Raw genomic sequence first — 24,249 nt, 5'->3', positions numbered from 1 at the left:
CTATGATGAAGACACGTAGAACATAGTATACCTTTAGGACCAGTAAAAACCAAACTAAGTGGCTACAGGAATCCTATAAATTTAGGCCAGTCAAAGAATATTACTTTTTCTAGCTATATTTATAAGATAAAAAAGCCCCTTTTTTTCATTTGCTAAACACAATAATCACGATTGTGGAGAATTTTCTAGGAAAAAACTAACTATCAGCTTTTTTGCCTTAAAACTAAGAAGCTGCAGACTCCTTTTCTTTCAAAGCAGTTTTTCCAGCAGTGGCTCCCCTGCTGTGCTTGATTCTTGGATAAAGTGTGGACCACTCTCGGGCTTTGCTGAACCATCAGATAAAGTCTTAGCCATTTTTATTTTCCAAAATGAAACACAGAACATTCAGTCATTCAGACAAAGAGACAAAAGACACATGAATGGATTGGTGCACCAGACATTAGGCAACACAAAGAGGGTAGAGAACTTCTGCTGTAGGGGCCAGATAGAATAACACAGGACGTCCCCCAATTTCTCTCTGTCTTTAGGAGTGTTTCAAAATCCACTCCCTTCCCTTCCCTCCCCTCCCCTCCCCTCCCCTCCCCTCCCCTCCCCTCCATCTAAGTTGGAAGGCTACACCCCAGGTGATCTCATATTCAGTGGCAGCAAGGTTTGCCACTTCAAGGTCAGCCTGCTTCAATGCTGGGGGAGGCTACACCCATGGAAGGAGTTACAGAGGGTATAGGGGACTTTTGGGATAGCATTTGAATAAAAGAATAAGATAGATAGATAGATAGATAGATAGATAGATAGATAGATAGATAGATAGATAAGATTGAGAGAACTGAGCACTCTCTTGTAGTTTCTACTCTTGGACTACATTCTTATTTTAAGAGTACAAAATAACTATAAACCAAAGAGTACAATCATACAAAAACAAAATTTAACAACACTTAGAGGTGTTTAACCAAAACACTACCATATAATAAGTCAGTTTTAATAATTAACCAGAAGACAAAATAATGTTAAACTCTCCAGTCCTGACCCAAAACAATGGAGGACTATATTCATCACTTATATATCTAAAGAAGAGTTAGCACAAAGATATCAACTGCACCAAGAGTAGGGAGAGCATCTAAACCAGCTTCTTTCCTTCAAAATAGGTGTCAAATGCAAACAACCTTAGATGTTGATGTTGTAAGTATTTCATGTGTATATGCAAACATGCCTATGCATATATGCATATGTAAATTTATGTGTGTATGGCATACATGGTGGCAAAAAAAACTATCTCAGGTATAGGTTCTAGGCCTTTTAGTGACCTGGGTATTTGCCACTTATGCCAGGCTAGATGGGCCCTCGGCTTCCAGAGATCTACCTTTCTCTGCTTCCCATCTCACAATCAGTGAGACCACAGCACCACACTACCATGCCCAGCCACTTACGTATGTTCTGGGGAGCCAAGATCAAGCCTTCCAATTCCTTTACCCACTGAGCCATTTCCCAAGCTTTGAAATCCCTCATAGATATAGATAGATATAGGCAGCTATAGATACATAGATAGAGATGGAGATATAGAGATGGATATAGATAATATAGAGCTTTATATAGAGAGATATATATAAATAGATACATAGATATATAAGTAGAAATAGAGATAGGTATTGATAAATATAGATATTATAGAGCTGTATATTATATATATATATATATATATATATATATATAGAGAGAGAGAGAGAGAGAGAGATTATGCATGTGCAAAAACACACATGTGTACTGAAAGAAAATAAAACACATACTTAACTAAAACGTCTACTTTGACCAACCTACCTTTTTCATAAGTAAAATCATTTTCATAACCAGTGAATCAAACTGATTTTGCCTCATGTTGCTTGTGATCTATCTGTGAAGGCTGCCCAACACTCCAGCATTAAAGAACACTCTACGGCTTAGGTCAGAACTGCAGGAAATATACCCTGATGACTCATAAGTTAGAGTAGACACTAGTCACACATACCAGGACCATAAGCCATGGCACTTCACTGTTCTACATCATTTAGACTCAAGTTCTTTAAAAAGATTATGTGTGCCCCAATATTTAGGCAACAACAATTCATTGGTTTATATAACCTTTCTGTTTTTTATTAGATATTTTCTTTATTTATATTTTAAATGTTATCCCCTTTCCTAGTTTTCCCTCTGAAAACCCCCTATCCCCTCCCCCCTCCCCCTGCTCCCCAACCCACCCACTCCCATTTCTGGTCCTGGCATTCCTCTATACTGGGGCATAGAACCTTCACAGAATCAAGTGCCTGTCCTCCCATTGATGACCAACTAGGCTATCCTCTGGTACATATATAGCTAGAGCCCCAAGTTCCACCATGCGTTTTCTTTGATTGGTGATGTAGTTCCAAGGAGCTCTGGGGGTACTGGTTAGCTCATCAACTTTTTTATTCATGTTAACTAGAGAAAAAATAAGACCCAATCCTCACTAACATTGATAACATACAATGATAGTGTTATTTTTTACATCTTTCACGTGTGACACAGGCTTCTCAGAACTCACACAATATAGGAAGACCAGTAATACTGAACATTAGACTAGATCAGCTCACTGTGAGACTGAAATAAGAATGATGAAGAATGGAGGGCACACACAATAAGCAATAAGCATGTATAAAGCCAATAGTTCTGCTTAACAGCTGTCAGTTTCACTATAAGAATGATTAAGAAGAAAGACTATATATAAAGAGAAAGGGACAATGTCTTCACAAAGAATTAAACTACTCACAAAGTAAAATTCCCTCATAGGTCACACTAAATAGTATTAGGATCTAAGCAGACTGAAGTGTTAAGCTTATGCCTTATTAATAACAGAGTTATTTCTCTGTTGTTATATAAAGACACCATGACCCGAGCAACTTAGAAAAAGGGCTGCGATGGCAGGGTGAAGGCATGGTAGCAGGCAGGTAGAGCAGTACCTGGAAACTCACAACTTGATCCATAAGGAAGGAGCAGACAGCACACTGGAAATGGAATGAATATTTCAAAACCAAGCCCACTCCACCCCCAATGGGACATCTCCACCAACAGGGCCTCATCTCCTAATCCTTCTAAAACACTTCCCTCAACGTAAGACCAAGTATTGAAATATATGAGCCTATGGGACCACTCTCACTCAAACCCACCAGAGCTGTCTTCTACTCACTCCTGCAGTTTCAACTCAATATTTGATCATCAGTTGTTACTTTGTCCTCCATTTCCTTGGTACTATTGTGTAACAGGAAGAAGGAAAGAAAATATTCCAGTGACAAAAGAACAGGAAAGCCATGTTTCCTTACCAGCATTTGTAATCTTAGAGCAAAGTCAGGAGGATCAGAAGTTCAATGCCAGCAGTCTAAACTACACAGTTAGAGCACACACACACACACACACACAGAGAGAGAGAGGGGGGGGGAGGGAGAGGAAGGAAGGAGAGAGGGAGAAGAAGGGAGAAGAGAGGGAAGGGAGGGAGAAGAGAGGGAGGGAGGGAGGAGAGAGGGGAGGGAGATAGGAGAGAGGGAAGGGAGAGAGGAGAGAAGGAAGGGAGGGAGGAGAGAGGAAAGAGAGAAAGACAGAGATACCAACAAAGAGACAGAGACAAAGAAAGAGAAAGAAAGGACAGAGAGAGACATAGAGAGAGAAGTCATAGCTAAGCTAAAGTTTGTAAATACAATTTTACCCAACATTACCTCTGCCATGATCTTCCCTGCCCTCCCCCCATAAAAGAAAATGTACGGTTGTCAACTTATTTTCACATTCACACATCTATTTTCCTGATATCTGAGCTAAGCAACTGGAAGTTTATCAAGATCTTGAACCTATTTGCCAACATGTTTGTGACCCACTAATGGTGTGAAGTTGAATTCAGTGATAGTCACAACTTTATTCAGCCCTTTCTACAATTCTCTTCACAAATCATAAGGGAAGTTAAAAGGAAACATCTCAGAATGTGTCACTGATCTTAAGTCTAGATGGCTTCCCCAATGTGACTGAATACATTTCAGAGAATACTTAGAGAAACTCCCTAATGGCACATGCATGTGTCTACGATAGTTGTTTGGTTTTGTTTTGTTTTGTTTTTTTTTTTAAGACAGTGCTCATGAACTTATAGCTTCTTGAAGGGCTGATATTCCTGAATTGTTGTGGACACTGCTATTCTTCCTTCTGTAATGTTCAAAGAATAGAGCACTTATATAATTAATAAGGAAGTCAGAGAAAACTGCAAACAGATTGTCACCTTCTTGAGACAGCTAGGAGATTTTCATGCTTAACTCAAAGAGCTGAAGTCTTTGTTTTGGGAAACAAGCTGTACTCTTTCCTTGCATTTGATCATTTTATTACATGGCCTGTTTAGAAGTAAGGGAAAGGTCCAAATTAGAAACTGATTTTAGCCTAAGTAAAAGAAGTAGGAGTAAATCAGACAGTGGGTGTACAAACCTTTAATTCCAGGATAGCCAGGGACACACACACACACACACACACACACACACACACACACAATCTTGAAACCCATCCTGTGGGAAAGTACCAATCCAGGACACTACTAATATTACTCTACTGTGCTTGCAGACAGGAGCCTAGCATAGCTGTACTCTGAGAGGTTCTACCAAGCAGCTGATTGAAACAGATGGAGGGAGCCACAGCCAAAGGTTGGATGAAGCTCAGGGAGTCTTATGAAAGAGTTGAGGAAAGGATTGAGGGCCCCAGAGTATATAGGGACACCACAGGAAGACCAACAAAGTCAACTAACCCATGGGGGCTTCCAGAGACTGATCCACCAACCAAAGAGCATACTTGGGCTGGATGTACCTACCCCATGCATAGCAGGTGTGCAGCTCAGTCTTCATGTGGGTCCCCCAACAGCTGGAGCCGGGGTTATCTCTAAAGCTGTTGCCTGTGTGTGGATCCTGCTCCCCTAACTGGGCTAGTCTCAGTGGGAGAGGATTGCTAGCCCTGCAGAGACTGGATGTACCTGGTTGGGGATATCCAGTGGGTACATCACCACCCTCTCAGAGAAGAAGGGGAGGGAGGACAAGGAAGAGACTAGGGTAGGACAGGGAGGAGAGAGGAGGAGCAGTGACCAGGGTGTAAAGTGAATAAATATATTAATGGGGAAAAAACCTGTCATAAGCAAAACAAAACAAACAAAACACAAACAACACCAAAAAAAAAAAAAAAAATGGAGCCATGCCTCTTCCTCAGATTATGTAGTACCAGAGTAAAATACTTATATGGAAGGATAGGATAGCTCTCAAAAGCAGGCTAGGGTCACCATGGTTCAAACTAGCTCTTAACTGGCAACCTTTAATGCCCTTACACGAAATCTTAGCTACTGCCAGGAATGGTGACTCACACCTTTAATCCAAGCACTAGTAAGGCAGAGGGATCTCTGCAGAAAACCTATCTCACAAAGCTAAACATGTAGCTTTTTAAAAAATTATTTATTTTCAAGTGTGTTGCCTACATAGATGTTTAAATACCACAGTTATACTATGGTTCATGGATGTTGGAAGAAGGAGTCAGATTCCCTGGAACCATAATTACAATTGGTCATGAGCTAACGTGTGCTGGGAGTAGAACCCTTGTTGGTTATCTGCCTGAGCAGCAAGTGTTCTTAACCACTAAGGCTGAGTGCTCACCTCCTGAGTTACACTCAGCCCTTACTTAAGGTTTTGCCTTAGTGAAACATAGTAGCTACAATGGTTCAGGATTGAATTGTCATTGCCAACGTTAGTTTATAACATCTGTTAGAAAGCACCTAGTCCAATTCTGTGCTGTGGGTGCTGACTTGCTCAGTACCCTGTGCTCATCATTGTAGCACTCTGAAGGATAGTTTCACTTATTGTAAACCCATTTTCTTCCCATGTGCACACTCAGGACTCAACAACTTGTGTATTTGCTCTCCCTTACTTTGCGTCTTCCAAGTTGTCCTAGAGTGTGAAGCCTTTCACCATGGCCACACACATGTATGACTACTGTGTGTTTGTTCTTGGTTGTTTGTTTTAATTTTGAATAATAAGTCTATTTCATGAATGTTCCATAGTTTATCCATTCATTTTAATTGCTTCAAAGGTTGGCATACAAGGCTAGAAAGACTGTACGTCTCTTACTTAGCATTTTATTGCTGTGAAGAGGCACAATGACAGAGGCAAGTCTTAAAAGCGTAGACATCTCATTGGGGCTGGCTTATAGTTTCGGAGGTTCAGTCCATTATCATCGTGGCAGGAGGCATGGCAGCTTGCAAGCAGGTATGGTGATATCGAGAGAGTTAAGAGTTTTCCATCTTGATTTGAAGCCAACAGCAGGAGATTACTGTGCTTCACTCTGGTCAGAGCTTTCACATATGTATCACATCAAAGGCCAGCCTCCACAGGGAGAAACCTCCTTCAACAAGGTCATGCCTACTCCAATAAGGCCACACCTTCAGTAGTGCGACTCTCTGGGCCAAGCATATCCAAGCCATCACAGTATACACTTGTGCAAAGATGTTTTGTGTGGGTTCACATACATCATCTTAGTAAAAGTTTCATAGCAGGATCAGTGAGTCACATGGTTATGCTATGTTTAGCTTTGTAGAAGTCTGCCAGACTTCTCACAGGTGGTTATACCAGGTCACGTGCGTAGCCACAGTTCATCAGCTCCTTGTATTACGTCCTCACCTGCATTTTACTGTCATCAATGGCTTTTTGGATTTCAGTCATGAGGCTTTGGAATGGGCAGCCTTTCTGTTTTAACAAGAGATTCCATAGTAACACATAGTGCAGTCATCATTTTTTTTAATTTGCTATTCATCTTCTTTTATAGGACGTTTGTTCAGGTCTTTTGCCCATTTTGTAATAGTAGTGTTTCTTTTTATTACTTTATCTTTTCATTCTCTTAACAGTATCTTTTGCAGAAAAGATTTTCATTGATTTTATTAAATTTTAACTTAGCACATTTTTCATATTCTTTTAATATTTTTAAAGCATCATACTTTTGGTGGCATTCCTGAAAAAAATTATTACTGAACCCAAGAAACCCAGATTTTCTATATATTATATTTTAAATTTTGGTTTCATATATAGGCTTGCAATGCATTTGAGTTTATTATTTTTGGGAATGCCGTTAAGGTTTATGTATTTAACAACTTTATTTTGTATAACTGTCTGGTTCTAACACTGTTGAAATCACTATCTTTTTTCTATTGAATTATCTTTAGTTTCTTATCTGTATGAGTCTGATTATGGATTTCTGTTAGTCTACCTATTATTTATTTCCACATATATGGACTTAATACTATGGCTTTATAATAAGCCTTAAAGCTGGGCACCTTTCTCTTCACACTTCTTCTCTTTTTCCCCCTCTTTAGTATTTTGTTTTTATTGCATGTTGTTTTCCTTCCTATAAAAGATTGAAATCATCTGTTATTACTTACTAATTATCTTGCTGGGGGGCAGTTATTGAGAATTTATTCAGTCTGCAAACCAATAGGTAAAACTGTTATCCTAACTATGTTGATTCTGTTAATTACTTGAAATACCTCTCCATTTATTTCTATTTTCTTTGATATCTTTCAAGAAACCAGTGGCAACATGTGTTGGTTTGAGTTCCTATGGGGGTCTCCCTAACCAACAACTCATAGGGAGGTATTTCGATCCTGGCACAAAGATTTTCATGTAATAACTTATGTCTTCTGGGAGGAAGAATTTTCCACCAATGCATGGATTCTGTGTTCAGACTCCTTTAAAAATTTATGTTTTTTGAATTTGCTTATAAAATACTAGAATCCATAAATGTTTTGTACTATAGATCTTAGACAGATCTTTTAGATTTATGCCCAGTCATTTCCTTTGGGTAGTAATATAATGGTGTTAAGTTTCCATTGCTCATTTGTTTAAATTTGCTTTAAATATGAGTGTGGTGTGCTTGCATTTGTGTGTGCATAAGTGTGCACATGGGTGTGGAGACAAGAGGTTTGTGTCTAGTATCTTCCTTGATTGATCCTCTCCTTATTGAAGCAGTGTGTCTCACTGAATTGGGGGCTTGATCATTCTGCTGGGTTTAGCTAGTTAGCTTACCTTGGGATGCCTGTCTCCATTTTCCAGTCCTGGTATTATAGGATAGTCTCCATGTAATGACTTTTTATGTAGATGCTCAAAATTCAAACTCCAGCTTTTGTGCTCCTCACATAACATTGATCCATTTAGCCACGTCTCCAGCCCTACTTTTAAAAAGTTGTTTATTCTTTAACAATGTTTTATATATATGTGCATGTATATTATATATATTTTTTTCATTGATCATATCTAATTCAAACTCCCCCTCCCATTCCTTTGTGAATCTTGCCCAAACACATCACTCTCCCACTGTCTTTTTAATCTAATAGGTGGAATGATGACTGGTAATTTGGAATCTTGTGAAGGTTACTGTCACCGCAAAGAGTTCCTAAATGTTGTGTCCTAATCATGTCAAAAAGACAGCATTACACAGCTCTGCAACACATCCTCTGGCTCTTATATTTTATTCTATACCCTCTTCCATGATATTCCTCAAGCTTTGGGGTTGGGGGATTAATGTAAATGTCCTATTTAGGGCAGAACACAAAACAGTCAATTAACAATTTCACTAGAAATGAGTCTTTGTATTATCCACTACCCAAAGCAGAAGAAACTTCTCTGGGTAAGACTTAGAGCAGGAAAAAACATTTCTATGTGCATAGCAGAAATATTTTGAAGGCCGTTTGGCCACAGTCTCCTTAGTAAAACAACAGTTCCCAAATCATTAGTCATGGGTACTTGACCAGATTTGCATACCAGACATGAACTCTTTACTGTGAACCAGGTCTCAGATAAAATCAGAAAGCTGATGGTTGCTTCCACAGTCTTCAAGCCACAATTGATTGGCATACACAGTTACTGGGTCCTGCCTGACAGGTCACTATTGCAGCATTCAGGGTTAACTGCTGGATAATACCACTGGTGACTTTCCTAGCAGCTCGACAGCACCATAAAGCAGCATGAAAGCTACCCAGCAAAGAGGAGGTGTTTAGGTCAGTTTCATCTGGATTTCTCTATGACCTGGGATGGAAGTATGTTATATCTGAAGCAATAGATTTTACCAGGGTATAAAACGAAAACCAGTGGCAACACATGTTAGTTTGAGTTTCTATGTGAGTCTCCCTAACCAACAACTTATAAGGAGATATTTCATTCCTGGCACAAAGATTTTCATTTAATAACCTATGTCTTCTGGGAGGAAGCATTTTCCACCCATGCATGGATTCTGTGTTCAGACTCCTTTAAAAATTTATGTTTTTGTAATTAGCTTAAAAAATAGTAAGTTCCATAAATGTTTCTCATGCATTCTTAGTTTTGGTGAACACATGGCCAACTTTCTTCACCTATCCATCCTGCCCTGAAACACCCCTCCCCCATTTTCATATCATATGTGATTGGGCCTTTTATTGCTTCTCTGTTTCATTGGCTCTTTCAGGCTTGCCAAGCTCTAAATTAGTCACACAATTTTTAAAAAATCAAAGGTAAGATCCCTGAAATTTTCCTTTTCTGACATCTGACTAAAATGGCATTGTGTATATGCAGCACATTTTCACTATCTGTTTATCAGTTCATGAACATCTAAGCTGATTCGATTACCTAGCTATTGTGATTAGAGCACGCTAATTTCTCTCTCAGCCTGTTTATCCTTTCTGTAGAGAAAGGCCATTGACTTGTTTGAGTTAATTTTATATCCAGCTACTTCACCAAAGCTGTTTATCAGGTTTAGGAGTTCTCTAGTGGAATTTTTAGGGTCACTTATATATACTATCATATCATCTGCAAAAAGTGATATTTTGACGTCTTCCTGTTCAATTTGTATCCCCTTGGTCTCCTTTTGTTGTCGAATTGCTCTGGCTAGCACTTCAAGTACAATGTTGAATAGGTAGGGAGAGAGTGGGTAGCCTTGTCTAGTCCCTGATTTTAGTGGGATTGCTTCCAGCTTCTCACCGTTTACTTTGATGTTGGCTACTGGTTTGCTGTAGATTGCTTTTATCATGTTTAGGCATAGGCCTTGAATTCCTGATCTTTCCAAGACTTTTATCATGAATAGGTATTGGATTCTGTCAAATGCTTTCTCTACATCTAACAAGATGATCATGTGGTTTTTGTCTTTGAGTTTGTTTATATAATGGATTACATTGATGGATTTTCATATATTAAACCATCCCTGCATCCGTGGAATAAAACCTACTTGGTCAGGATGAATGATTGTTTTGTTCTGTTCTTGGATTCGGTTAGCGAGAATTTTACTGAGTATTTTTGCATCGATATTCATAAGAGAAATTGGTCTGAAGTTCTCTATCTTTGTTGGGTCTTTATGTGGTTTAGGTATCAGAGTAATTGTGGCTTCATAGAATGAATCGGGTAGAGTACCCTCTGCTTCTATTTTGTGGAATAGTTTGTGAAGAACTGGAATTAGATCTTCTTTGAAGGTCTGATAGAACTCTGCACTAAACCCATCTGGTCCTGGGCTTTTTTTGGTTGGGAGACTATTAATGACTGCTTCTATTTCTTTAGGGGATATAGGACTGTTTAGATCATTAACCTGATCCTGATTTAACTTTGTTACCTGGTATCTGTCTAGAAATTTGTCCATTTCATCCAGGTTTTCCTGTTTTTTTGAGTATAGCCTTTTGTAGAAGGATCTGATGGTGTTTTGGATTTCTTCAGGATCTGTTGTTATGTCTCCCTTTTGATTTCTGATTTTGTTAATTCCATGCTTTCCCTGTGCCCTCTAGTGAGTCTGGCTAAGGTTTTACTTATCTTGTTGATTTTCTCAAAGAAGCAGCTCATTTGGTTGATTCTTTGAATAGTTCTTCTTGTTTCCACTTGGTGGATTTTGCCCCTCAGTTTGATGATTTCCTGCAGTCTACTCCTCTTGGGTGAATTTGCTTCCTTTTGTTCTAGAGGTTTTAGGTGTGTTGTCAAGCTGCTAGTGTGTGCTCTCTCTAGTTCCTTTTTGGAGGCACTCAGAGCTATGAGTTTTCCTCTTAGAAATGCTTTCATTGTGTCCCATAAGTTTGGGTATGTTGTGGTTTCATTTTCATTGAACTCAAAAAGGCTTTAATTTCTTTATTTATTCCTTCCTTGACCAAGGTATCATTGAGTAGAGTGTTGTTCAGTTTCCATGTGAATGTTGGCTTTCTATAATTTATGTTGTTATTGATGATCAGCCTTAGTCCATGGTGATCTGATAAGATGCATGGGACAATTTCAATATTTTTGTATCTGTTGAGGCCTGTTTTGTGACCAATTATATGGTCAATTTTGGAGGAGGTACCATATGATGCTGAGAAGAAGGGATATACTTTTGTTTTAGGGTAAAATGTTCCGTAGTTATCTGTCAAATCCATTTGTTTCATAACTTCTTTTAGCTTCACTGTGTCTCTGTTCAGTTTCTGTTTCCATGATCTGTCCATTGATGAAAGTAGGCTGTTGAAGTCTCCCACTACTATTGTGTGAGGTGCAATGCTTGAGCTTTACTTAAGTTTCTTTAATGAATGTGGCTGCCCTTGCATTTGCAGCATAGATATTCAGAATTGAGAGTTACTCTTGGAAGATTTTACCTTTGATGAGTATGAAGTGCCCCTCCTTGTATTTTCTGATAACTTTGTGTGAAAGTCAATTTTATTTGATATTAGAATGAGTACTCCAGCTTGTTTCTTCAGACCATTTGCTTGGAAAATTGTTTTCCAGCCTTTTATTCTGAGGTAGTGTCTGTCTTTTTCCCTGAGATGGGTTTCCTGTAAGCAGCAAAATGTTGGGTCCTGTTTGTGTAGCCATTCTGTTAGTCTATGTCTTTTTATTGGGGAATTGAGTCCATTGATATTAAGAGATATTAAGGAAAAGTAATTGTTGCTTCCTTTTTTGTTGTTGTTGTTAGAGATGGCATTCTGTTCTTGTGGCTGTCTTCTTTTTGGTTTGCTGAAGGATTACTTTCTTGCTTTTTCTAGGGCATGGTTTTCATCCTTGTATTGTTTTTTTTTTTTCTTTTTCTGTTATTATCCTTTGAAGGGCTGGTTTTGTGGAAAGTTATTGTGTGAATTTGGTTTTGTCATGGAATACTTTGGTTTCTCCATCTATGGTAATTTAGAGTTTGGCTGGTTATAGTAGCCTGGGCTGGCATTTGTCTTCTCTTAGTGTCTGTATAACATCTGTCCAGGATCTTCTGGCTTTCATAGTCTCTCGTGAAAAGTCTGGTGTAATCCTAATAGGCCTGCCTTTATATGTTACTTGACCTTTTTCCCTTACTGCTATTAATATTTTGTCTTTATCTAGTACATTTGTTGTTCTGATTATTATGTGTTGGGAGAAATTTCTTTTCTGGTCCATTCTATTTGGAGTTCTGTGGGCTTCTTGCATGTTCATGGGCATCTCTTTCTTTAGGTATGGAAAGATTTCTTCTATAATTTTGTTGAAGATATTTGCTGGCTCTTTAAGTTGAAAATCCTCATTCTCATCTACTCCTATTATCTGTAAGTTTGGTCTTCTCATTGTGACCTGGATTTCTTGGATGTTTTGAGTTAGGATCTTTTTGCATTTTGCATTTTCTTTTATTGTTGTGTCCTTGATCCCTATGGAATCTTCTGCACCTGAGATTCTCTCTTTCATCTCTTATACTCTGTTGCTGATGCTCGCATCTATGGTTCCTGATTTCTTTCCTAGGGTTTCTATCTCCAGAGTTGTCTCCCTTTGGGTTTTCTTTATTGTTTCTATTTCCCATTTTAGATCCTGGATGGTTTTGATCAATTCCATCTTCTGTTTGGTATTGCTTTCTTGTAACTCTCTAAGGCATTTTTTGTTTCCTCTTTAAAGGCTTCTAGCTGTTTACCTGTGTCTTCCTGTATTTCCTTCTTAAAGTCCTCCATCATCATCATCATAAGAATTGACTTTAGATCGATTTCTTGCTTTTCTGGTGTGATGGTGTATCCAGAACTTATTATGGGAGAGTTTGGTTCTGATAATGCCAAGTAACCTTGGTTTCTGTTGCTTCTGTTCTTATGCTTGCCTCCTGCCATCTGATTATCTCAAGTATTTTTTGTCCTCAATATATCTGATTGCAGCCTGTCCTTCCTATAATACCAGTTGATTCAGGACTCCTCAGAGTCCAGCTTTCTCTGTGATCCTTTGCTTTTGAGCTCCTGAGAACCTGAGATTCTGGGTGTGTCAGAGTTTTGGCAGTCAAGTTTCTCTTAGACCCTGAAATACTGGTGTGACCAAGCTCCTTTTATCCTGGGATCCTGTTGTCAAAGATCCTGGGCGTGTTACAGTGCCTGCAAGTAGTGTCCCCTTTGAGGAGTGTGGAGCTGTCTGGTCATTTGTTCCAAGATTGCATGGAGAGTCCTCTAGGGACCTTGGGGGTGTCTGCCGACTCCATGCCCAAGGTGACCAGATGCTGGCACCTATCGGAGGGACTTATGACCCTGCTCAGGCTGGTTTTCTGCTTCCCTAATGCTGTCTCAGGTCCCGTGCAATTGGATTGGAAAAGAAGTTGTGTTCCCCTCACCAGATGTCTTAAGATCGCGTGGAGAGTCCACTAGGGACCTTGGGGATGTCCGCCGACTCAGTGCCCAAGGTAACCCAGTGCTGGTGCCAACTGGAAGGGCTCCTTTTTCAATCTTATAATAATAATGCTGACTTCATAAAATGAGTTAGGAAGTAGTCACAATACTTTTTCTTTTCCAAAGAGATTGTAGAGAATTCTACTATATCCTACTTAACAGTTTGGAAGATGTCACCAGAGAACCCAGAAGACTAGTATATTGTGATTTAAGAGATTATTAAATATTAATTCAACCATTCCAGTAGATATTAGTTAATTTTGATAACAACATTTGATTATATCTATAAAAAATTGCTCTGCATTTACCTAACTTATCAAATGTGTGGATTTAGCTATGTTTCTAATGTTCTTTTGCTATATGGGTAATGTGCATGGGCTTAGTATTGGTGACTTCTCTTATATTTCTGCTATTTGTAACTAGCCATGGAGCTAGGACCTTTCTTCTTCATAACTTCAAAGCAGAAAGACATGGGAAGAAAACTTACTGACTTTGAAACATGCAGGACTACACTGCTGGCCCTGCAGTACCTTAGTGCCCCACTGGTTCTCCAAGGAATCTTTGCTTCTTTAGACCAAGCTCTCCTTCTTCCCTCCCTGCTTGATCAGCATCCTCTGCTGTTCACTTCCTGCTCAACTAGACCAAATTTGCACTTCAAGGCTTCTATGTTGTTGGTCTTTCCCAAGAGGGACATATGTCTGTGCATACAATTCAGCATGGTTCCTAAGGAGGCCAGATTCCCTTGTCTTAGAGTTGCATATGGTTGTGTAGCACTTTGTGGGTACAAAGAATAGAACCTTGATAGTCTGGATGAGTCACAATTATTCTTAATCACTTGAGACTTTTCTCTAGGTCCTAACATGCATGTGTTCCAGGTTGGCTTTGAACTAATGATGCTCCTACATCTACCTTTTTTACATTAGTATTCTGTTGTTGTTGATGATGTTGTTGATCTGTTATTATTATTATTATTATTATTATTATTATTATTATATAATTACAAGATTTCTCCCTCTATGCCTTCCCATATATCCCTCCCCTTTCTCCTTCAAATCCATTGTCTCTTTTTTCACTGCTATTGTACTCATATACATAGTTAGTACATTAAACATTATATATATATACATATATACATATGTAATATATTTATACATATACATATATATGTATTATATATATATATATATATATATATATATATATATATATATATAGAGAGAGAGAGAGAGAGAGAGAGAGAGAGATAGATGGGGCATCTCATTATGTAACCCTAGCTTACCTGAAATTCACAGTGTAGATCAGTGGCCCTAATCTATAATGGTGCTGTGAGGTTATGGGTGATATGTTCTCATTCTTGGTTAAACATCTCCTTTATGCCAGGCTTTGTTTGTCACACATGCCTGTATTCCAAATACTAGGGTGCCTGAGGCAATATGATCACAAAGTTGAAGGAAGCATGGGCTATATAGAAAGATCCTATCTTCAAAAGACTATAAACAACAAAGAGAACTTTTATTTATGACAGGAAAAACCATCTACCTTCTCAGCAAACTTGTGACATGTAATGACCTCTTCCCCCATTTGATTGGCCAGGCTCTAGGGGCATCCCCATAAACATGGTACTCTTTGGTGGTCTGGTTTTACAGAGAGCCTTTTACTCTAAGCTAAGGAGGATGGGAAGAATGCCTCTGTGAAAAGAATGGGAACTTTCAGAGAAACAGAATATTGATGCTTCTACAGAACCTTAGGGTTTGCTGAGGAACTCTACTCATGCTCATGTGACTGCATTTCAGGAAACAACCTCAGAGAAGGTCCACAGGCTGGTCTCCTACTCTCTGGCATTTTGCCTCACAACACTTACATGCCAGCTAATTGTGGTATCCTATAGAATAAGACTGAGTCAGAGGAGCCAGGAGTCTGCAATTTTCATCACAAGATATTGCTTAGTAAACACAGTTCCTGGGACAGGCTACTGTACACCCAGCATTAACCAAGTACAAGTTACATGCATGCCACTGCTCAGTGCTTCATGTATGCAAACATGGGGTGGAAATCATCTGCTTTCATTCAAGATGAACTGGATTCTGACTAATGTGAGGATGCTCATTATTTACTTGAGAATGGCCTAGTTCTTTACATCTCTGTATAGCTTTGCTTAGTGCAAACATTACCTGGAGTGTAATACCTTACCTATTACAACTGGGTCTCTATTTTAGAATAACCTTGAGTAGTGATGTGAGTGAGGAAGAAATTTCAGCATAAATGAACCTCAATACTGGTCCACAATTACTATATTATGTGGACAACTGAAGGAGCTGCATGCATCTCTTTATATGTTCATCTACTCTGTGTGTGTGCGTGTGCGTGTGTGTGTGTGTGTGTGTGTGTGTGTGTGTACTCAGAAGTTGATTCTTCAAGTAATTCACAAACAACCCTCAGAGAGGAAGGATTTCTCAAACTTCATTTAAATTAACACATTTATAGTTTGAAGAGAGCTGGCTTCAGCTGAGTGAGCCCTAGGGACTGTCAATAATGTTCCATAGTGATTTAATTAAAAGATAACTGGAGCAACAACAACAGCAGCAGCAACAACAACAACAACAGGAAAAAACACGCTCCCATAGAAAGGAATCAAAAATTAAAGAAGGCAGAAAGGAAGCACAAGGACAGGGAGTAGAAATAACAGCATCTATGGGGACAAATCAGTAGAAAGCAAAGTTGGTATGTCACATAAGTTCTCTGTAATGACAAATGCATCCACAAACCAGATGCCCAAAAAACACTAGCAAAAAAAGGAGTTGCTTTGGAGAAAAAGAACAGACTCTGTTAATCTTCCACACAGCAGTCTAATAGGCTTCCTGACTTTTTTCCATTTTTTTAATTATATACTTTTTACGTATTATGGATGTGGCATGAGGGGTGTATGCATGTCATAATGTGTATGACTGCATGCAAGGTGGTAGGGGTAGTATTCAGAGAACAACTTGTGAGAGTCTTTTCTCCCCCTTCACTTTGTGGGTCACTAAGATTAAACTCAGGTCACCAAACTTGGCAGAGGGTAGTTTTCCCCACTGAGACATCTTACTGATTCCTCAGTTGTTACTTTAACTTTATTTTCTGTTACCTTCTCTAAAAGATAAAAGCTAATAGAAATTAAATTATTAAGGTAGATACAGCCTGGTATATATCTACACAATGAACAATGCCACATAAGTTCTAACTTGCATGGAAGTGAGTTTTGGAGTGGAGCCTAGAAGAGTGGCTTGATCTAGGTCTGAATAATCTCCTTGGTGGTAGACACTAAGGATAGCATAGAGGAGAACCAGACTCCTCCTCAGAAGTTCACAGGCCACCCTCTAGCCATTAGCAAAGGTGAGGAATTACTCAACAATATTTTTCTACATATACCAAATTTAATTGCCTTCATATATGAATAAGTATAGGACAGGCAGATCTCTACAGTGACAATTCTGACAATTTAGTGCTAAGTTACATGTGAGATAGTTTGTGGAAGCTAAACTTCAGGCTGTGGGGACATAGTTATGCCCTGGAATTGTGCTTAAGTAGTTAACGATAATATTTAGATGGTATTTATATCTAAGTGGCTCACATTAAAACCCTACCAAGTTTATGTCATAAACTTTAAATTATAGGTGGGTGACTATTTGCAGAAATCAACTCCATGATACATATTAATTTTTCTGACATTACTCAGAAATCCATTACTGGTACATTTATGATTATAGTAATTATCTCAGCAACACTGAATCAAATTATATGATATTTCAAGTAGGTTTCACCCAAGATAAAGCTCTTCTCAGAATATCCACTGCTGTGGTTTTTGATTATGACAAACAATAGAAGTGGGTAGTCAGTTCAAAGATGAATGAATTGACCATAACTATCACCTACAAATGAGTTCATTAATAGAAAACAAACCAAATATCTTTTTGAAGTGCCAGAATAGGAAGTGTTGTCACACTTTTAATCTATAATCCTAAGATTTTTGAGCTGGAAAGAAAGCTATAAGGAAATCAATACTTTTTACAACCATGTAGATGGCTTAAGAGAAAGGGGGGAGAAGGAAGAGGAGGACAAGGAGGAGGAAAGAGCAAAAAAATGAAAGAGAGAGAGAAAGAGAGAGAAGAAAGAAAGAAAGAAAGAGAGAGAGAGAGAGAGAGAGAGAGAGAGAGGGAGGGAGGGAGGGGGGAGAGAGGGAGGGAGGGAGGACATAATCCATTCCTATAGTCTCTGTTGTCAGGGGTCTTCCTTCCTTCAGAGTGCCCCAGAAGCTTCCTCACACAATAACATTGGTAACTGGAAGGCTCGCTTATTGTATGCTATCTTTAAAGGGCCATTATTGTGTGTTGCCTTATGACAAATACATCCAAATCCATTTGGTTGTTTAGGGAAATTATCCTGTAGCTTCTGCCATTCCATCTTGGTCAGGAGTGGAACTTTGATCAAGAGATGTAAACTCTTATGCAGTAAGTACTTATAGAAGTATAAATAACGTATGAGATAGCACCTTGAAAACTGCTAATTTAACAAGTTTCATGTTTTTAATCAGGCCAGGCTTCTAAGAACAGATATATGTTTTGCATGGCTTTCCTGTTTATGGAGGAAGAGAAATAGCATGCCCTGTAAAAAAATTAGGGCATCATCTGAAAGCAAATGAGTGTTTACTTAGACCTTTCAAAGTGTGAGTCTTCTTTTCTCTAATGCATTTGTTCACTTTACATCCCAATGCCAGACCACCCTCTCTGCTCAGCTCAGTCCTAACCTCACAAACCCCTCCTCCTGTTACTCTTTACCTATCTCCTTAGAGAAGGGGAAGCCTCCCATGGGTACCAGCCAAACATGTAGTACCAGTAAAACTAAGCACATCCTCTCCCACTGAGGCCATACAAGGTAGCCCAGCTTGGAGAAAAGAATCCAAAGGCAGCAAAGAGAAAGCCTCAGCGCCAATTGTAAGGGTACTCACATGAAGATCAAGCTGCACATCTAGGTCTAGCCCATACATGCTCTTTGGTTGGTTGGTTGGTCTCTTTGAGCCTCTATGGACCCAGGTTAGCTGACTCTACAGGTCTTCTTTTGGTGTTCTTGACCACTCATCCTTCCCTAACATCTTCCATAAGACTCCTAAAGCTTTACCTAATGTTTGGCTATGGATTTCTGCATCTCTCTCAATATTCTGCTGGGTGAAATCCCTCAGAAAATAGTTATGCTATGCTCCTGTATGCAAGTATAGCGGAGTGTCATTAATAGTGTCTTCTTACTGAAAATAAAACTCACTGGTGATGGTATAAAAACCAAAATAAAAAGATATAAAAAATACTACAGCAGAAATATTATTTTTGTTTTTAGATAATCTTAGAAGATAATTTCAAATCAAATATTTCACATATATGTGATTTTGTATTTTATATAAGGAGTTGTAGGTTTTTTAAAAATTAACACTTAGAAAGTTTGAAAACTGATCTTTGCACAAGTCCCTCCCTTCTGGTCCACTCCAGCACCTGAGTGCCTTGCCTGCAGAGTCTCCGGACACCCGCAAGGACCCACACAGGATTCCCCACGGGATCCTAAGACCTCTGGTGAGTGGAACACAGTGTCTGCTCCAATCCAATCACACGGGACCTGAGACTGCATTAACTAGGGAAGCAGATAACCCAGCCTGATCTTTGCACAAGTTACTTCTGGTCCACTCCAGCACCGGGGTGCCTTGCCCGCGGAGTCTACTGACACCCGCAAGAACCCGCACAGGATCACCTACGGGATCCTAAGACCTCTGGTGAGTGGAACACAACCTCTGCCAGGAGGCAGGTTCAAACACCAGATATCTGGGCACCTTCCCTGCAAGAGGAGAGCTTGCCTGCAGAGAATACTCTGACCACTGAGGTTAAGGAGAGAGCTAGTCTCCCAGGGCTGCTGATAGAGGCTAACAGAGTCACCTGAGGAACAAGCTCTAACCAGAGACAACTATAACAACTAGCTTCAGAGATTGCCAGATGGTGAAAGGCAAACGTAAGAATCCTGCTAACAGAAATCAAGACCACTCACCATCATCAGAATGCAGCACTCCCACCCCACCTAGTCCTGGGCACCCCAACACACCCAAAAAGCAAGACTTTTTAAATATTTTTTAAATATTAAAAAAGATTTAAAAGCATATCTCATGATGATGGTAGAGGACATCAAGAAGGACTTTAATAACTCACTTAAAGAAATACAGGAGAACACAGCTAAACAGGTAAAAGACCTTAAAGAGGAAACACAAAAATTCCTTAAAGAGTTGCAGGAAAACACGACCAAACAGGTGATGGAATTGAATAAAACCATCCAAGACATAAAAAGGGAAGTAGACACAATAAAGAAAACCCAAAGTGAGGCAACGCTGGAGATTGAAACCCTAGGAAAGAAATCTGGAACGATAGATGAGAGCATCAGCAACAGAATACAAGAGATGGAAGAATCTCAGGTGCAGAAGATTCCATAGAGAACATCGGCACAACAATCAAAGAAAATACAAAACACAAAAAGCTCCTAACTCAAAACATCCAGGAAATCCAGGACATAATGAGAAGACCAAACCTACGGATAATAGGAGTTGATGAGAATGAAGATTTTCAACTTAAAGGGCCAGCAAATATCTTCAACAAAATTATAGAAGAAAACTTCCCAAACCTAAAGAATGACATGCCCATGAACATACAAGAAGCCTACAAAGCTCCAAATAGACTGGACCAGAAAAGAAATTCCTCTCTACACATAATAATCAGAACAACAAATGCACTAAATAAAGAGAGAATATTAAAAGCAGTAAGGGAGAAAGGTCAAGTACCATATAAATGCAGGCCTATCAGAATTACACCAGACTTTTCACCAGAGACTATGAAAGCCAGAAGATCCTGAAGAGATATTATACAGAAAGTAATAGAACATAAATTCCAACCCAGGCTACTATACCCGGCCAAACTCAATTACCACAGATGGAGAAACCAAAGTATTCCAGAACAAAACCAAATTCACACATTATCTTTACACGAATCTAGACCTTCAAAGGATAATAACAGAAAAAAAAACCAATACAAGGATGGAAATCACGCCCTAGAAAAAGCAAGAAAGTAATCCCTCAACAAACCAAAAAGAAGACAGCCACAAGAACAGAATGCCAACTCTAACAACAACAACAAAAAAGGAAACCACAATTACTTTTCCTTAATATCTCTTAATATCAATGGATTCAATTCCCCAATAAAAAGATATAGACTAACAGACTGGCTACACAAACAGGACCCAACATTTTGCTGCTTACAGGAAACCCATCTCAGGGAAAAGGACAGACACTACCTCAGAGTGAAAGGCTAGAAAACAATTTTTCAAGCAAATGGTCTGAAGAAACAAGCTGGAGTAGCCATTCTAATATCAAATAAAATCAACTTCCAACACAAAGTTATAAATAAAGACAAGGAGGGACACTTCATTCTCATCAAAGGTAAAATACTCCAAGAGGAACTATCAATTCTGAATATCTATGCTCCAAATGCAAGGGCAGCCACATTCATTAAAGACACTTTAGTAAAGCTCAAAGCACACATCGCACCTCACAAAATAATAGTGGGAGACTTCAACACACCACTTTCATCAATGGACAGATCGTGGAAACAGAAACTAAACAGGGACACAGTGAAACTAACAGAAGTTATGAAACAAATGGACTTAACAGATATCTACAGAACATTTTATCCTACAACAAAAGGATATACCTTCTTCTCAGCACCTCACGGAACCTTCTCCAAAATTATCCATATAATTGGTCACAAAACAGGCCTCAACAGATACAAAATTATTGAAATTGTTCCATGCATCCTATCATATTACCATGGACTAAGGCTGATCTTCAATAACAACATAAATAATAGAAAGCCGACATTCATGTGGAAACTGAATAACACTGTTCTCAATGATACCTTGGTCAAGGAAGGAATAAAGAAAGAAATTAAGGACTTTTTGGAGTTTAATGAAAATCAAGCCACAACATACCCAAACTTATGGGACACAATGAAAGTATTTCTAAGAGGGAAACCCATAGCTCTGAGTGCCTCCAAAATGAAACTAGAGAGAGCACACAGATAGCAGCTTAACAACACATCTAAATGCTCTAGAAAAAAAGGAAGCAAATTCACCCAAGAGGAGTAGACGGCAGGAAATAATCAAACTCAGGGGTGAAATCAACCAAGTGGAAACAAGAAGAACTAATCAAAGAATTAACCAAACGAGGAGTTGGTTCTTTGAGAAAAATCAACAAGATAGATAAACCCTTAGCTAGACTCACTAGAGGGCAAAGGGACAGCATCCTAATTAACAAAATCAGAAATGAAAAGGGAGACATAACAACAGATCATGAAGAAATCCAAAACACCATCAGATCCTTCTACAAAAGGCTATACTCAACAAAACTGGAAAACCTGGACGAAATGGACAAATTTCTAGACAGATACCAGGTACCAAAGTTAAATCAGGATCAAGTTAACGATCTAAAGAATCCCATATGCCCTAAAGAAATAGAAGCAGTCAGTAATAGTCTCCCAGCCGAAAAAAAAAAAGCCCGGGACCAGATGGGTTTAGTGCAGAGTTCTATCAGACCTTCAAAGAAGATCTAATTCCAATTCTTCACAAACTATTCAACAAAATAGAAGTAGAAGGTACTCTACCCAACTCATTCTATGAAGCCACAATTACTCTGATTCCTAAACCACAAAAACACCCAACAAAGATAGAGAACTTCAGACCAATTTCCCTTATGAATATCGATGCAAAAATACTCAATAAAATTCTCGCTAACCGAATCCAAGAACACATTGAAGCAATCAACCATCCTGACCAAGTAGGTTTTATTCCAAGGATGCAGGGATGGTTTAATATACGGAAAACATCAACATAATTCATTATATAAACAAACTCAAAGACAAAAACCACATGATCATCTTTTTAGATGCGGACAAAGCATTCGACAAGATCCAACACCCAAAAGTCTTGGAAAGATCAGGAATTCAAGGCCCATACCTAAACATGATAAAAGCAATCTACAGCAAACCAGTAGCCAACATCAGAGTAAATGGTGAGAAGCTGGAAGCAATCCCACTAAAATCAGGGACTAGACAAGGGTGCCAACTTTCTCCTATTCAATATAGTACTTGAAGTCCTAGCCAGAGCAATTCGACAACAAAAGGAGATCAAGGGGATACAAATTTGAAAAGATGAAGTCAAAATATCACTTTTTGCAGATGATATGATAGTATATATAAGTGACCCTAAAAATTCCACCAGAGAACTCCTAAACCTGATAAACAGCTTCAGTGAAGTAGCTGGATATAAAATTAACTCAAACAAGTCAATGGCCTTTTTCTGCACAAAGAATAAACAGGCAAGAAAGAAATTAGGGAAACAACACCATTCTCAATAGTCTCAAATAATAAAAAATATCTTGGCATGACTCTAACTAAGGAAGTGAAAGAACTGTATGATAAGAACTTCAAGTCTCTGAAGAAAGAAATTAAAGAAGATCTCAGAAGATGGAAAGATCTCCCATGCTCATGGATTGGCAGGATCAACATTGTAAAAATGGCTATCTTACCAAAAGCAATCTACAGATTCAATGCAAACCCCATCAAAATTCCAATTTAATTCTTCAACAAATTAGTAAGTGCAATCTGAAAATTCATCTGGAATAATAAAAAACCTAATATAGCAAAAACTCTTCTCAAGGATAAAAGAACTTCTGGCGGAATCACCATGCCTGACCTAAAGCTGTACTACAGAGCAATTGTGATAACAACTGCATTGTACTGGTATAGTGACAGACAGGTAGTCCAATGGAATAGAATTGAAGACCCAGAAATGAACCCACACACCTATGGTCACTTGATCTTCAACAAGGGAGCTAAAACCATCCAGTGGAAGAAAGACAGCATTTTCAACAAATGGTGCTGGCACAACTGGTTGTTATCATGTAGAAGAATGCGAATCAATCCATTCCTATCTCCTTGTACTAAGGTCAAATCTAAGTGGATCAAGGAACTTCACATAAAACCAGAGACACTGAAACTTATAGAGGAGAAAGTGGGGGAAAGCCTTGAAAATATGGGAACAGGGGAAAAATTCCTGAAAAAAAGAACAATGGCTTGTGCTGTAAGATCAAGAATTGCCAAATGGGACCTCATGAAATTGTAAAGCTTCTGCAAGGCAAAAGACACTGTCAATAAGACAAAAAGGCCACCAACAGATTGGGAAAGGATCTTTACCTATCCTAAATCAGATAGGGGACTAATATCCAATATATATAAAGAACTCAAGAAGGTGGACTCCAGAAAATCAAATAACCCCATTAAAAATTGGGCCTCAGAGCTAAACAATAAATTCTCACCTGAGGAATACCGAATGGCTGAGAAGCACCTGAAAAAAATGCCCAGCATCCTTAATCATCAGAGAAATGCAAATCAAAACAACCCTGAGATTCTATCTCACACCAGTCAGAATGGCCAAGATCAAAAATTCAGGTGACAGCAGATGCTGGCGAGGATGTGGAGAAAGTGGAACACTCCTTCATTGTTGGTGGGATTGCA

This window comes from Mus musculus, chromosome 4 (assembly GCF_000001635.26).
Source record: "Mus musculus strain C57BL/6J chromosome 4, GRCm38.p6 C57BL/6J".
Taxonomy (NCBI): domain Eukaryota; kingdom Metazoa; phylum Chordata; class Mammalia; order Rodentia; family Muridae; genus Mus; species Mus musculus.
The sequence above is the reverse complement of the archived record's forward strand: the minus strand, read 5'-3'. Positions refer to the sequence as shown.